The sequence below is a fragment of the Lagenorhynchus albirostris genome, chromosome 13 (genome assembly GCF_949774975.1).
Source record: "Lagenorhynchus albirostris chromosome 13, mLagAlb1.1, whole genome shotgun sequence".
NCBI lineage: Eukaryota > Metazoa > Chordata > Mammalia > Artiodactyla > Delphinidae > Lagenorhynchus > Lagenorhynchus albirostris.
In genome coordinates this window covers 36,962,204-36,973,943 of record NC_083107.1, presented here as the reverse complement: position 1 = coordinate 36,973,943, position 11,740 = coordinate 36,962,204, and the positions used below count along the sequence as shown (strand labels likewise).

At 47.8% G+C, this 11,740-nt stretch overlaps 1 protein-coding gene across 3 annotated transcripts in view; it reads left to right on the top strand.

Annotated features, from left to right (window-relative positions):
* The first annotated feature begins 4,246 nt into the window (after positions 1-4,246).
* Positions 4,247-11,740, top strand: part of B3GNT2 (UDP-GlcNAc:betaGal beta-1,3-N-acetylglucosaminyltransferase 2) — a 160,439-nt gene continuing 152,945 nt past the window's right edge. For all 3 annotated transcript variants that reach the window (XR_009544125.1, XM_060169378.1, XM_060169379.1), the window contains exon 1: positions 4,247-4,493. The gene's annotated coding sequence lies outside the window, so the exon portion shown is untranslated. The remainder of the gene's footprint in view (positions 4,494-11,740) is intronic.

Below are 11,740 nucleotides of genomic sequence, written 5' to 3'. Positions count from 1 at the left end.
AGCATGACTGAGCTTTGACCCCTTTGACCCTTCCAGCCCACTGACTTCTGTCCTTTCTCTCTGATCATGCATCATATCAACCCCACTTTTGCCGAGGTTCTCAATTCCTTGGCAAAAGGAATTTGCTCCTCTGCCCAGCAATTCCTTCATCTGAGCCTGGACCAGAGCAGAGACAGCTGAGCTCTGCTGGAGGAAATCACAGAGGAGGACCAAAGGGCACCTTACAAGTGCAAGCCACCAACCTTAGGAGGGTTGCCATGCTGCCTTGCCATCCTGCCGTACCTCTGGTCATCTCAACCTTCTCACCTTCTGCAATGACTGTGTCAAACGTTCTCCATTCTCTTCAAATCCCTCATCTCTCTTGCCCTACTCCCAGTCTCCTCCCCAGAGTAAGAGGAAGGCATCAGGTGGAGGGATTCAACGTCCCATACCAAACCTGCCTGGTTCAGTTGACCTCCAACTGCGCCCTGGCTGTTATAATAGAGGAGGTGGCCTCCTGCATGAGGTCAGCCTTTCCACCCAGATTCTGGTTCCATCCTCTCCCATGGTCACAGGAACCACGTTTATTGTCCATTATCCTTCCCCTGCTGTACCTTTCTCTTCCTCTTCTCTATAAGGTCTTCCCCATCGGCATTTAAACACATTCAATTTATTCCACCCTAAAATTAATAAATATAAACTAAGATAAACCCACTGGTGACAAAACATTCTTTTCCAGCTATTTCTATCCCTGACCCTTCACAGTCAACCCTTTCAAGATTTGCCTGTAGTCAGTACCTTTCTCCATTTCTCCACTTCTCACGCACTTTTCAATCCACTCCAGTTTATCTTTCATCCCTTCACTCCACCCTTGGGTCTCTCCGCCATTTTGAGTGTTGTTGGCTACTGCCTCTTTACAACATATCCTTTCCCTGGCTCCATGACCCCACTTCCCAAACTCCTAGGTTTTGTTTTTTTCCTGCCTTTCTGGCTGCTCCTTCACCTCTGCCAGATAGTTTGCCTCTGGCCAGCCTTTAGATAAGGGCTCATCAGGCTCAGTCCTAGGCCCTCTTCTGATAGAACTCTATACTCTCCTAGGATACCATCTCACTCTCGGGACTTTATTGCTGCCTTTACACCAGCTACTTCATCCCCAGCCTCTCCACAGAGAACCAGACCCTACAGCCAAACATCTACTCAGCATCTCCACTTGGACATCTTACAGGCATCTCAAACCCACCTTGACTAAATGTGAACCTTGGCAAGGTTTTCTCAATCCTCTTTCCCTGAGGGTCCCCCAACTCAGAAAACGGCACCACCATCCATCTGGTTGAAGAAGCAGAGACCTGGGACTTCTCCTTGATTCCTCCCTAGCCAAACAATCACCAGGTCTTGTTGGTATCTACTTCTCTCCATTTGCTCAACTGCTTAGACAAACAGCCCTTTCCCTTATATTACAGCAGCAGCTTCCTAACTGTCCCTCCACCCCCTCCTCCCCCTTCCCTATTCATTCTTCACATTGCAATCAGGGTGATCTTACTGAAAATGGTACAGTACACCCTGGATGATCTAGTCTCTGCCTACCTCTCCAACATCCTCCTCAACCACACCCCCCTTCGTAGTGTGAACCTGCCAGGAACTCTTTTCCACTCGCCTCTCCTCTTTGCCTGAGTAAATCCTGCTCACCCTTCAGAGCTCAATGTCACCTCCCCTTGGACTCCCCAGACAAATGGTCCCTCTACCTTGCACTCCCTTTGGCCAATATCACAACTGTAATTATACAATTGATAGTGCATTTAATTGCTAAGTTCCTTTCTCTCCAGCTAAACTGTGAGCTCCAAGAGGGAAGAGTGTGTCTGCTACACACTCTTCACCACTTCAGTGCCTAGCCCTGTGCCATGCACCTAGTAGGTGGTCAACACATATTTGTTAAATAAATGAACAGTACATCTTTACCTACTCATGATGGACCAAGAGCAGAGACTGCAGCCAAATGTGCATTTAGCATGGAGTAATTTAGCGGAATAGTGGAATTCAGCATTGAGTAATTCCCCCAAAGACACAGTGTAACATTTACAGATACACTCCCAGCTGCATTAATTAATGGCACTATGAAGAGAATGCCCTTATTTTTTAATTTCAGGGCCTGGGCAGCTTTTGGCAGCTGCAGAGGATACAGCTTAATTTCCTTGTTGGTTGCCAGCTGACATTGTAGCAGTTCCTTTACTAAAACCCCTTGGCTGGCAGTCCCTGAAAGTATGTCTGTGGCTAGTGCGAGTGCATTTAAAGGGAAGGCATATGTGTAGAAACAATATACTGATCTGATGGCAGAAAAAAATCTTCAGATGTCAGTCTTGTCCCCTCACAGCGTTTAAAGATCAGAAGAGCTGCCAGAGATATTTTTATTTAAACCAAGGAACACGGACTCAGGATTAATTATGTTGACACAGAATGAAAGACTCAGGCTTCATTTGTTTATTAATTTATACACTCTGAAGAGTTCTTAAAAGAATTTCTAATATTTTTATTTCTTTAAATCTGTTTCATTAGTTTTCTAAATTATGAGAGTTAATATAACTGGAAAAAAACCTCAAAGTCAATAAGGGTATAAAACTCATCTCCCCTCCTTCTGAAACCCCAATCCCACATCTGGGGTAATGGTGGTTAACAGCCTGTCTGTATCTTCCAGATGTTTTTCTATGAGTACACAAAAATCTGACTGTTTGGACTTTACATCCCAGTCTTAGGAGAATCATGTGATCAACATAAAAGCAAAAAGGACTGAAGGCTGCAAATCAAAACTTTCCCAGATCTGACTCAGAATTCGTTTCTAGAGGACCGCACCCACGTGGCTCAGTGCATCCAGCAGTGCATCCACCTGCTCTTCCTTTTCGCTCTGAGTTTGGATTAAGTGCCCATAGTTGAGTAGGCTGAGCTCAAAGGTGCCTGAAATGACTACTTTAGCAATTCCTTCTCTTTCAACTAATTCCGCCTCAGAAAGCCTTCTGAAAAATGCAAATAATTGAGGGTGTGGTGTTCTTAATTCCTTAGTCTGATTATCTAAAGGGGCTTGCTTTCTTCGTGTAGAGATAAATACCAAGAGACGGGGGGAGCTTTCAAGTGCGCCTCTGGCCAGGCTTACCTCCTGGCGGAGCGCAAGGGAAACGAGCTGACTGCACTGCACTGGGCCTTTCAGGCCAGGGCAACCTCTCCATCCGGTCGTGCGAGGCTTACCTGGGGCCCTCAAAGCTGTGTCAACAGCAACTTGGACTCACCTAAGAATGCAGTGCTCTGGCGAGCCGGCGGGGGCGCTGGGATAGGAGGGTGCGTCGTGGTCCCCGGAATTCCCGCGGCTGGGTGTGGTTAGCGCCAAGCCCCCATCCTGCGGTGGGAATGTATGTCACAGTTCAGCCATTAAGGCTGCACCTAGGTATCCGCCCTGTCCCTTGGGCCGCGGCGCGGGTTCGAGGCCGAGCGTCTGGGCATCTTGCGTTTCTGGCTTCCCGAGACTCGCCTGGAACCTCGAGGAAACCCTCTACAGGACACCACAATGAGAACTAAAACCTCTCCCCATGTTCTGGGAGGCTTCATAAAACCGAAGATGGCGTGGCAGTGTCAAGTAGGTGTCATTTGGGCACCTAAGAGGTGGCGGCAGCTACTGGATGGGCAGAGAGCAATGGTCAAGTCCCATTTTGGCTCCGGTTCCCCCTAGCTACCCCCATCTTCCATGGTGCAACCCTGGGTTTTGCGGAGACACATCTGCCCAAGCACTTGGCGGCCGGGGTTCGGTCTAGGACCCGTCACAAACTGACTCCGGCCAGAAGACGCCACTGGAGTCCTCACCAGGCCATGTGCTTAGTTTCCCAACATCAGATGTACTGCAGGAGGGGCGACAAGAGGGATTAAGGTTAGACTGGAGTTGGAAAATAGTTCTTTTGAACTTCAAGCCGCCCTTTTCCCCCGACGGTCTAGTTCTCGGGGTTCCCTTCCCCCAGTTTAAGCCTTTGCTTTCCAGGTGAGGGCCCGGAGGGTCCCCGGATGCCAAGAGGAGCACCAGCCTGCGCCGGTCCCGCGCGTCCACCGCCCGACAAACTGGAGCTGTGCTTGCCCCGAACTTGGGGCGCGAGGCGGCGGGCCGGGCGGGGCGGTGACGTAAGGGGCGGTGCCGGGCCTGATTGGCCCGTGGGGCGGGGGCGGGGGCGGGCCCGGGCCCGGGCCGGGGAGCCCTGAGGCGGCGACGGCGACGGCGGCGCCGGGAGCCGGAGCCGGAGCCGGAGCCGGGAGTGAGGCGCAGCGGCTGAGGCGGCAACAAGTGCCGGAGCTGAGCCGAGCCGGGGCCAAGCGGAGGCGGAGCCGTCCTGCCGCGGACACCACCCGGTCGCCCATCGCGGGCGCAACGCATGGAGCGAGAGCGGCGGCGGTCGCCGGGCTGAGCCGCGCGGAGCGGCCGGGACGTGGATGCAGCCGCGATCTCCCGCCCCCGCCCCGCTGAGCAGGAGCTGCTCCCGGACAAGGTAGGGCCGGGCGGGTGTGCACTCCCGCCGCCTCCCTCCTCCCCAGGCAGGCTCTGCGCCCTCTTACCTCTCTGGTCCCCGGCTCCCCCTCCACTGGCCCATCCTCTTTCCCTCCACAGCCCCGTTCCTCGCCGGTTCCGGCTTCGTACTGGCGCCCCAGAGCAGGAAACAGTCTCTAGGTGGCTCTTGCGGCGTTTAGGCGTCCCGGTCCTCCCCCTCGGCCCCCCCGCCACCTTCCTTACCCTAGAGGAAGAGGATAACGCAACCCGCGGCAGCCTGTCTTTTGAGCTTCCTGCCCCACTCCACATTCCCCCCCCGGGACCCGGGAACTGGGAACATCTCCGCCTCCCCGCTGCACCCCAACTTCCGGGGGAGCGCGCGTCGGGGTGATGCAGGCGTTGGGAAGGGGCGTCTGAGGCCTGGCGTCCTCATCTGGGTTGCACAGACGTTTTGGGGAGGGGGCCCTGCTGGATTTCGCGTTACACCCCCGCACCCCACCCTCGCACTGCGCTGCCTGCCGTGCCGCATGGGGAGATCAGGTGTTCTGTGAGCTACAGGGCCGCCAGCAGTCGCTCCCCAGCCCCATCCGCCTGCCAATGCCACCTCAGGGTCCCTAAAGGCTGATTTCTGTGAAACTTAGAAAGAACCTTTTGCTTTGACCTCTACAAAAATATTCCACACCGCCCGCGTTGAATGATTAACCCGGCTACTTGACCGAAACCTGGGGAGGGGGAAGGGTGGGTGCTGCGGGAGCGTGCCTAGCCGGCCTCTGCGAAACACCTGGAGTGGAGGGTGGACGTGGGGGGCTGCTCGGGGCGGACTCCTCTAGGGCTGCGGGCGCGGGTCCTGACGGCTGCCCCGGGACGGCAGGCGGACCCTTCTGGAGGCAATAAAACTAAGTCACCTTAATTTCTAGGCCACAGTGCTTTCCACTTAGGGCTGGGGAGCCGCAGAACCTACTGGCTCCCCATCAAGTGGGGAGGAGCAGCCGAGATACTCCCCACAAGTGTCAGAGCGTGAAAGCTCATCTCTGAAAATAATATATACGTTTTAAACCTGGTTTGTTGAGGAGGCTCCCTCTCCTTCTTAAAACGTAGGGGTGGTATGTTTGTCTTTTCTCTCCTGCCCCCCCATGGCCTCCTGAACTTCCCCAACTTCGTAGAACGGTAGTTTGGAACAATTATACCATATTCTCTTGCCGCTCCCCTGTTGGAGCCTTGCTGTAGATTTCAGATTGCAAAGCCGGTTGGTGAATATGGGCTTCTACTTGTTAAAACAGATCCTTCCAGTGTAATTTTGCTCCGGGGAGGTAATGGGTTGGTTAAAGAGGTGGCCGACAGGGCCAAGAATGGGACTGGGAAGGCGGGGACCCAGCCCAATCCTAGGGCTCTCAACCCAAGCCATTGCGTGGTCTCCCCCAGGTGTTATCTGACAGCTGCCCCAGAAGGAGGATAGGGCTGGGCAGTCCCTTCTTCCCACTGCCCTAGTTCCCTCTTCTGTTTCTTTATTTAAAATTTTTATTTATACTTTTGGCTGCGTTGGGTTTTTGTTGGGGTGCGCCGGCTTCACATTGAGGTGACTTCTCCTCTTTCGGAGCACGAGCTCTAGGCTCGCAGGCTCAGTAGTTGTGGCACGTGCGCTCCGTAGCTGTGGCTTGCAGGCTCTAGAGCGCAGGCTCAGTAGTTGTGGCGCAGGGGCTTAGTTGCTCCGCGGCATGTGGGATCCTTCCGGACCAGGGTTCGAACCCAGGTTCCCCTCACTGGCAGGTGGATTCCCAACCACTGCGCCACCAGGGAAGTCCTTTCTGTTTCTTTTAAATAGAGGTTATTAAGACTGGTGGAATTTGGGAGAATGTTACACAGAGTCCCTGTGCTCTTAAACCAGATTGGATTTTAAGACCAGGGAAGTTAGGGAGCCCTATACTTGAGTAAACCTTTTCCTACTGCCAAGCCTTTACAAATGTCTTTATCTTTAGATCTGCCATTAGGAAGTACTTTTTCAGTTTGGGATACTGCTTTTTCCCTTGGGAATCTTCCTGCAATAGGGGCTCACTGCTCTTCATTTAGTTTTTGTGCAGATGGCATGTGTATGATGCAGGCCTAATTCTCCGTAAGAGTTCTGAGTTCCCACCTTCACTGTTCACTGGTCTTGATTCCGCCACATACTGTTCCATGACCTTGGACAAGTTGTTTATCATCCCTGCCTCATTTTCCATGTCTGGTTTTGGGATGGTAGTGTCTGGTCTACAGGATTGTTTTTGAGGACAAATAGGATAATGTTTGCCAAACTCCTAGCTGTGCATCATGGGGGGTGGGGTTTAAGAAGTGCTTAATAAGTGATGGTCGTTGTGTAATCAATATAGAAGTTCCTCCAGGCACCAACTTCCCCTTACCAACAACAGTAACCATTTAGATTTGTTGGAGACTGAAATCAGCCAAATTTGGCAGATGGCAGATAGTTTTTAAAATCCAGGGAATGAGGTAATCTTTTGAGGAAAATAAACATAATATGCTTGTAAAAATTATGAATTGGTTTTTTTTCCTGGGTTTGCTGGATGGAGAGTTGAGTATATATAGGTGGCTTATAATTTTGAAAATTTCCTTGTTTTAAAAAAAACCCACAATTTAGATTTCTCTAATTCTAAGATACTAAAGGTTTGCTAAAAATAGGAAAGTGGAACTGATAATTCGTGGTGGATTTTTCACTGTACAGTTTGCCCAGATGCATGGCTTAAAAAAAAAAAAAGTTACATTAGGAAATGAATGAGAACCCAAAAAAGTTAAAATCGTTTTGCTTTACCCAGTGCATTGTTGGTATAAAGCTAAGATGTTCTGGATACAAATGTGTGGGGCTTTTTCAGCTGATGCAGGGATAAGTGAATCCTTTGTTTCTCAAACTTTGAAACTGTAGGAGAGGAAAACTTTTCTCTTTTTCCCCTCCAAGTTCTTTGGCTGATCTAATAATTAAGTTGACATAAGACAGATTAATTGGAGAAAAACAAATTTCATATGTACAAGGATAAAAATATGTGACTCAAAGAAGTGACCAAAGCAGGCAGCTTTCGTACCTTTTAAAGAGACAAGGAAACAAATACATTTGTGAAGAATTGACAAAACAAAGGGGTTTGGGTTTAGGGTGACTGATGAGTGAAGAAGTAACAAGGTTTGTGCAGGCTTCTCAGCCCTGAATTCCCTATCTCTGGTGATAAGAATGCCTTCTACCCTCCTGGTGCAGGGGAGGGTACCTTCCTACGGAAGATTTATCTCCTGTTTTCAGGGGGACAAAGGGGAATCAAAATGTCCTTACACTGGCTGTTTTCTCAAGTAACTTTAATTCAAAATAATCATTGTGTCAAAGTGACATATCTTGGGGTGGCATATTCTGCTCCCCTTTTAATGTTTTCTGACAATGCTGTTTTTTTTTGTTTTTGTTTTGTTTTGTTTTCCCCTCCAACCATAATTTAGGAATGCTGAACCAGGACTGTGAATGTACTTAAAACACACTCTGTTCTTAACATACCGGGTCAGTGCTTTTCATTCATTCTAGCTTGCTTAATAGCTACAATATTTGACTCAGGTTTTTTTTTTTTTTGACAGTTTTATTGAGCAGTTTGTTAAGGACTTTAAAAATTAATAAATATAAATGGTTACTTTTATAAACATTGAAATTCTTGCATCTGGGATAATATTTGGTTATGTAATCTTGCGCATGCCCCATAGTGGTGCATAAGTTGTCGATACTGAAAAATTCTCATAAAGGCCTTTTGGTCTTATATGCAAATGCTCAGGAGAAACTAAAATCATTTCGGTCAATTGCCTGGCACTTTTTTGTTGTTGTTGTTGGGAGTAGGCGTTTATTAATTAATTAATTTATTTTTGCTGTGTTGGGTGTTCGTTTCTGTGCGAGGGCTATCTCCAGTTGTGGCAAGCGGGGGCCACTCTTCATCGCGGTGTGCGGGCCTTTCACTATCGCCTCTCGTTGCGGAGCACAGGCTCCAGACGCGCAGGCTCAGTAGTTGTGGCTCACGGGCCTAGTTGCTCCGCGGCATGTGGGATCCTCCCAGACCAGGGGTCGAACCCGTGTCCCCTGCATTAGCAGGCAGACTCTCAACCACTGCGCCACCAGGGAAGCCCTGCCTGGCACTTTTGGTGTGTACAGAATGTTAAAACATGAATTAAACTGGGCTCTGAGTTTGAAGGTTGGATTTCTTGGCTTGCATACTCAAAAGCACCCAGTAAAGACCATACACCCAACAGGTGTGGATCCAGCTGTCCCTCCCCACTTCTCCAAAGGTGGTAAAACTGTAACTAGGTGATTGCCAAATATGTCTCCAAATTGTGGATGAATAAATTCCTCTCTCAGGAGAGGCAATTACCGCTTGACTAAGAGGTATATGTATGTGTGGGGTGAGGCTTTGAGCGAATTGATGTAATGATTTCATCATCACCAGCTGATGATGAGTTTTTGCTAGTCTGAACAAAGCTTTGATGGGAAGAACTTTCTACTCGATGGAGAATTTGTTATTAGGGCATATGTGGCACAATCACCTTACTGCTGGGAAAAGTTACTTGAGTTTTCGGTTTGTTATAACTCTGCTTTGAGATTTTTACACTCACTGTGTTGCCTCTACTGTGAGATTTATGCACTTTGCCCACCAGTTTTGTCTTGCCTTTTCTTAGTTTTTGTAACAAAATTCAAACTTCCTTTGAGGGTCAACATTGTTGATAAAATTATAATGTATGTCTTGAAATATTTTGTGTAGTTTTATTTAGGTACTTCCATAGATAACTCTTAAGAATTTTTTTTTTTTTTCCCGGTACGCGGGCCTCTCACTGTTGTGGTCTCTCCCGTTGTGGAGCACAGGCTCTGGACATGCAGGCTCAGCGGCCATGGCTCACGGGCCCAGCCGCTCCGCGGCATGTGGGATCTTCCCGGACCAGGGCACGAACCCGTGTCCCCTGCATCGGCAGGCGGACTCTCAACCACTGCGCCACCAGGGAAGCCCATTAAGAATTTTGTTACAAATTATTTTCTGTACATCTATGAACATTCCTTTAGAGCAAGGTTTAAAATTATTTTTATTCTGATGTGGCTACAGACAGGAAATTCCCAGTAGCAAGGAAATTGATACTTTCTACTTTTCATTCTGTGGCATTTAAAAATAAGCTTATTGTTCAGATGCCTTCACTCTGATGTGATTAGGGTGTACTTCACTTAATCAGAATGTTTTAAAAAAACTGATTATCTAAGAGAATCAATTCTAGAGTGTGGTCAGGTTCTGTCAAATAGTGGTATGATGGTTTAGTGGTTAAAGAACATGAACTTGGAGTCAATCAAATGAGGATTTTTTTTTAAAACTTGAGGCATAGCATACAGTAAAGTGTGTAAAGTGCACTAATATTAAGCGTGCAGCTCATGAATATGTGTCCAGCACCAAATCAAGAAGAAAACGTTTTCAGTACCTCAGAAGGTCCCTGTGCCCCTTTCCAGTCAGTCTCCAGCCCCTGAAGGGAACCATTATTCTGACTTGGTATATCATCTTAGATGTGCTGCATATCGTCATAGATTGGTTTTGCTTGTTCTTGAACTTCATGTAAGTGGCATTTCCAGAATCATAGAATGTGTAATCTTTTGTGAAACAGACCTGGATTTGAGTTCCATTTTGGCCACTTACTGTGTGACGGTGGCTACTGTGTGATAAATTACTCTAAGCCCGTTTCCTCATTAGTGAAATAGGGGAGATAATCTAGCTCAGATTTGCTAAGAAAATTAATTTGATCATGCACCTAAAATACCTAGCACTGTGCCTGACATACACACAGTGCCTTTGTCCCCCTTTTATTTCTTTAAAAAGATGGTAACTAAAGCAAATGTATCTTCTGTGTTTTAATATGCTGTTTCACTATAAAAGTTGTGTAGGTGTTTTATTGAAAGTTAGAAGCCAAATCTTTGTTGAGTCAATGCTTTGTTGATGTAGCATCAGCTTAAATAAGACATATTATTTGTTGATAGTTGATCCCCTGTTTTTGTTTTCGGTACACGGGCCTCTTACTGTTGTGGCCTCTTCCGTTGTGGAGCACAGGCTCCAGATGCGAAGGCTCAGCAGCCATGGCTCACGGGCTCAGCCGCTCCGCGGCATGTGGAATCTTCCCGGACGAGGGCACGAACCCGTGTCCCCTACATCGGCAGGCGGACTCTCAACCACAGTGCCACCAGGGAAGCTCGATCCCCTATTATTTTTAATTGACATTTCCTCTGTAAGTCATAAAATGACAGTCATTGAAATGTTCCATTTAGAGCTGATTGGTCACCTGTGTGATGTGAGCTAAGGTGCAGTGATGACAGCTAGTTTACACGTGTTTATGAAACCCATGGAAGAGTTTAATTTAGATAAGCGGCATCAGTAAGTGCCCAGGATGCCCAGAACAATGTTTTACTATTTTATGTTTTGTAAAATAATTATTTCAGAAGTGAAAACACAGGGTCAGTTGTTAATTGCATGCTTCATACAACCCATTTAAAATGTTTTCAGTTTTTACAGTCTTCCTCTGTAACTGGTATTGTATATTCAGTGGTCTCATGTCTCCAGTGTATGTGGTTTTTGTTTTCATTTTTTTTAATACTTTTTATTTTTGGAAGCATTTTTTTTTTTTTTTTACGGTATGTGGACCTCTCACTGTTGTGGCCTCTCCCGTTGCGGAGCACAGGCTCCGGACGCGCAGGCTCAGCGGCCATGGCTCACAGGCCCAGCCGCTCCGCGGCATGTGGGGTCTTCCTGGACCGGGGCACAAACCCGTGTCCCCTGCATTGGCAGGAGGACTCTCAACCACTGCACCACCAGGGAAGCCCTTTGGAACCATTTTTTAAATGTAACTTGATGTTACTATGGCATTCTTTCTAAGAGATTTTTTTCTTATGTTTATTTAGGGAAAAATCAAGATAAAGTAAAAGAAAATAAAGTTAATTCCATCTCTTAATACTGTAATTACTGTTAACTGGGTTGAGATCCTTCTAGGTGCTTTTGTGCACATCTGTATACTTCTAGAATGAGACTAGGAAAAACATGTTGCCAACGCTTTGGGCAAATGTAAAGCAAATTGTACGGGCCTTCCTAGAGATACCTGGCTGAGAGGACAGAAGACTTTGAAGGTCTGGGTTCAGATCCATCCCCACATCCCTACTTGTGACTGTACCATGGAGTCCCCAGGGGCTCCATCAGAGGGACCCCTGTCCTCCAGATTACAGTA